At 56.6% G+C, this 4,596-nt stretch overlaps 1 protein-coding gene across 4 annotated transcripts in view; it reads right to left on the reverse strand.

The window, feature by feature from the left end:
- Positions 1-2,294, reverse strand: part of LIMA1 (LIM domain and actin binding 1) — a 23,675-nt gene extending 21,381 nt beyond the window's left edge. For 2 of the 4 annotated variants that reach the window (XM_027668471.1, XM_027668469.1), the window contains exon 1: positions 2,190-2,294. The gene's annotated coding sequence lies outside the window, so the exon portion shown is untranslated. Of the gene's footprint in view, positions 1-2,123; positions 2,146-2,189 lie in introns of those variants that run through there. The other 2 variants (XM_027668470.1, XM_027668472.1) reach the window with 2 other exon arrangements.
- Between the last annotated feature and the right edge of the window lie 2,302 nt (positions 2,295-4,596).

Consider the following 4,596-nt stretch of genomic DNA (forward strand, 5'->3'; position numbering starts at 1 on the left):
AGGGCTGGAATGGGAGCCCTGGGAGTGGAGGAGCCTCTCCAGGGCTGCTCCTGCCTCTGTCCTGGGGATGCAGTGAGGGAGAACAGGCCTTTCTCTCCCATTCCATAAGCCCCCTGATGTCCTGGGGAGACGTGCCAGGACACATTTTATGCAGAGAGGGATTTTGATGGAGCTCTCAGACGTGCAGGTGGAACTCTGGAGGCAAACAAGCGGCGCTGGTTTTGTGGGGATGTTGAAACACCCTGAAACCACTTATCAACCTGAGAGGCACCCAGAGCCCCTTCCAGTCAGCAAGAGAACCTCACACTGCAGTTACTTTCTGAAATTCCTGCTTTTTTTTTGAGCACATTTTGCATCACCAACTCCCCCCCCTCCACTCCCCTGTGAACCTCTGTCCAGGCTGCACTGAGAGGAGGGTGCTCTGCACTTGTCTGGCCTTTGACAGCTGCACAAAAGCACCACCTACAAAGACAAGGGTCTCATTTCCATCCCCTCCACTCTTTAAAAATCATATTGCCTGCACAAATGAACCCAGTGTTTGTGACTGCAGGATGCAGCCCCCAGTCTCACACACACAGAGGTTACAGACAGAAAAAAAAAAAATCTTACCAAAAGGATTCTGTCCACACCAAAAAACCAGCACTGAATGAGCCGTGCCATGCCACAGTTTGAACTGTGTTTTATGACTAATCTCGAGCCAAAGGGAGCTCACCTGAGGCCCCTGCTGCAGTTTAAATGGCCTTTCACAAACACAGTCAGCTGTGCCCGGGAAACAGGAGCGGGGCATTCAGGGGAGCTCCCTTGGCACAGGGAACAGGTGCCCATTGACACACGGAAGGACAGTTCTGGGAAACAAAACCCAGGGGCAATTGTTCAGAAAATAACCCTGCTTTGGATGCCTGAGCATTCCCAGAGCAGCTCCAGCCATCCCAGTTTGGGGCTGCACCTCCTCCCCGTTGGGCTTTTTGTGTTTCCCTGCCGTTTCCTCCATCACAGCCACGGGCACACTGAGCCAAATCAGGCCTGTTTTGGCAAAAAAATCTCTTTGTAAAAGGCAGCACCTGCTGCTGGGACCTCCAAATGGAAAGAGAAGCAGCACGTCTGGAATCTCAGTCGCCAGAAATGACACGGAACAGAGCCCTGAGATGCCTCGAAACTCGTGCTCCCGCATTTTTTTTTAAGCCATTCCACATTCTTGGGGCTTTCTCATTCATTTTACGTTTTTGTTGTGTTCAAGCATCTCCGGGCTTTCCTTTGCTGCTCCTTCCGAGTGATTTATTCCCTCAGGAAAACACGCATTAAAATTTTAACAGGGCTGTTCTGCAACGGGACACGTGGGAGGTGGCACCGAGCAGAGGAGATGGAGGAGGGGAGGGGGATGCCAGAGGTGTGCCAGATGTTAGGGGAAGGAAGGACTGTGATTTAGCCACCAAATCCAGCCCCCATAACCTCCCCTAGGAGTCTGACAGCAGAATAAAAATCCCTCTGCATTTGGAAAGATCCCGGACGCAAAAACTCCTTGTTAACACTCGCCCGAGGTGGAAGCGGGTGACTCATTCCAGGAAAGGGACACCCCGCGGGCACCACCACGGGCACGAACCCGCCGGCAGCCAGAGGGGGGGGCACGACCCTGAGCCCTCCCTGCCCCCCTGGACGAGCCCCCAGACCCCCTTTTCCCGGTGGTACCCGGCGGGGTGGCAGGAGGGGGCTCTGCCGCCGAGCCCCGGTGCCCCCCAGGGATGCCCGGAGGGGGATTCGGGTCCAGCTCGGACCCTCCCGCGGGATCGGGAGCAGCTCCGGGCGGACCCCCCGCCCCTGTCCCGCTGTCGGGAGGGGGGTCCCGGCGGTCCTGCCCCCCCATCCACCCCCGCTGCACGTACCTGTCCCGGCTGAACGGGGGGGGGAATCCCAACACACCTGTCCCGGCTGAACGGGGGGGGAATCCCAACACACCTGTCCCGGCTGAACCGGGGGGGGTTCCCAACACACCTGTCCCGGTTATACGGGGGAATCCCGACACACCTGTCCCAGCCGAACCGGGGGGTTCCCATCGCACCTGTCCCAGCCGAACTGAGAGTCCCAACGCACCTGTCCCAGCCGAACCGGGGGGGTTCCCAGAGCACCTTTCCCAGCTATACGGGGGGGTCCCAGCGCACCTTTCCCAGCTATATCAGGGGGTCCCAACTCACCTTTCCCAGGTATACGGGGGGGTCCCAACGCACCTGTCGCGGCCGAACCGGCGACTGTCCCCCCTCAGCCGCCTCAGCGCCGGGCAGCGCCTCTGGCCACGCCCCCTTTCCATGTGGCCACGCCCCGCCCCGCCCCTAACCACGCCCCCTCGCAGGGGTCCGCCCCCCGCCCGTTTCCCGCCCTCGGCGGCTCTGAGGGGCCGTGAGGGGAGCGGGAAGGGGAGGGTCTGAGGGTTCCTCGTCACGGAGATGCTCCAGTCCCTTCATCGCCCTCCCAGCCTCCAGTGCACCCGCTCCATGTTCCTCCTGTCCTGAGGAGCCCAGAACTGGACGCAGATCCCATAGGTGCCTCCCCAGGGCTGAGGGTCCCCCGGCCGAAGCCCTCCCACACACACACACAAAGGTGGGCTGGGGGGCCACAGGTGCTTCCCCAAGCCTGGCAAGGTGAAGGCGGGATGAGGGGTCTCAGGGTTGGTGCTTGTCAGACCCCCCCAAAAGCCCTTTCCGAGGCCTGAGGGAAGGGCCGTCTGAGGGAAGCTGCGCCCACTCTGGGTTCAGAACCTCCCACGGCCTCGCTTTGTTCGGGAAACAAGAAAAAAAAGGGGGTTGTTTGAAAACGAGATAAAGGAGGTTCAGCAGCCAGAAGGGACAGCTTGGCATTCCTGAGATATGGAACATCCCTGTGTTCCTGTGCTCCCCGCCGGCCCTGCGGCTCCTCCGGGAGTTTATCTGAGCAGTTCTGTCAGGAACAGCTTTAGGTGTCTGTTTCTTTCTCTTTCCTTGTTGTTTTTCCTAATGTGTGAAGTACAAAATTCCTGAGTTAAAATAATTGTGTGTGCCTGGTTATCCAGCCCCACTGCACCTGTTGGACGTGGACATTGTCCCCACAGCTCGCTTTGGGCTGTCCCAAATTATTGGGACATATATATATATGTGTCCCTTTGTCCTGTGCCTGTGGAGCAGCTCAGGATCTTCTGGCCATTAAGACAGGAAGTGACTAATTAAATTAATATGCTGGTGTTACTTTTATGGCAGTCTCAGCACTGACATGTGAAATCCAGTCATTGCAGGAAAAAGCCTGGAGTCCAGGAATCCATACACTGTGAGTGACAGAATCCAAGGCTCCAACAACGGCACAGGGATGGGATCCTGGTGGGCTGGAGGCAGCTCTGGGTGGTGCAGGTGTGACACTGGCCCTGGAGCGTGTCAGATAAACTCGGATGTGCTGCTACTGAACGTGGGACTTGTACAGGATCTCACCTGTTTGTCTGGGTTGGGCGACCAGGACACTTCCAGCTGGATTCCTGTCCCTGCTCACACAGAGCTGCCACTCAGCAAGAGCTGCAGATCCTGGCAAGTGTCCCCTCGGTTTCTTCTCCAGCTGAACAAGCCACATTCACTCCTGCTGCTGCCCATTTTCCCCTCCTGAGCATCCCAGAGATGTCAAGGGTGAGTCTGAGCCCTTTTAGAGGCCACTGATAACCATGTGGGTGTGAATTCGTGTGCTCCTGTTCTAACTTGACGTTGCCCCCGTGGTCTTCTGTGGCACCACGGTCCAGACTGAGCAGTTGAGACCACAACTGCACTCCAGTGCTCTGAGGATTTGGGGTTTTGGCCTCATTTCAGTGTCCTCCCGTTGCCTTTTTTGGCTGCCCCAGCACCAGGAGCCGGTGGCTTCAGAGAACTGGCAGTGACAACGCTGTGATCTCACTCCCCAGTTGCAGCTGAGGGCTCTGAGCTCTGATCTCATTCCTGAGGTGCAGCTGAGGGCTCTGAGCTCAGCACTGCTCTGGTTTTCTGGTGCTTTGGTGAGAGGTTTTGCAAATTGTGTAAAAGGTGATGAGTCAGTGAGATATAAACAGCCTGTTCTGGGGAAATAACCTCGGGGGTGATTCTTAATGTGTTGGTGGTGCCTGGTGCTTTCCAGGGACGGCATCTTTCCTGGAGTCAGCCCTGGAGCTGCGGGATGGAACCAGGCTGGTAGGTTCATACCAGAGGGGAGAATCCAAAGAAACATTTTCTGTTTTCACTCCTACCTTTCCAGTGTTTCGTCTGGGTCTGGCTCTCGGTGCTGCACACTCTGACTCCCAGTGTTGTGGCTCTCCAGCTCCCCACAGCCCAGGCCCAGCACCAGCAGACAAGGGTGAGGCAGCAGCTGGAGAAACCCCTGGGCAATGCTCGGACACCCTCATGGTGGTTTTTTTTTTGGGTTTTGAGGTCTCCACCCAAGCAGTGAACTCCACGTGACCCCTCCCAACAGCACTACTGGTTTGTTTAATCAGCGATTAAACTGGAATTTTACTTCCATTTCCAAACATGCTCTGTCAGCCCCTACATTCCCTTTTTTTTTTTTTTTGTGAAAGAGCCACGGCAACGGGAAAACACCTTCCTGAAACTCCTTTGGCAC

Source organism: Corapipo altera, unplaced genomic scaffold (assembly GCF_003945725.1).
Source record: "Corapipo altera isolate COAL_440 unplaced genomic scaffold, ASM394572v1 290, whole genome shotgun sequence".
Classification (NCBI taxonomy): domain Eukaryota; kingdom Metazoa; phylum Chordata; class Aves; order Passeriformes; family Pipridae; genus Corapipo; species Corapipo altera.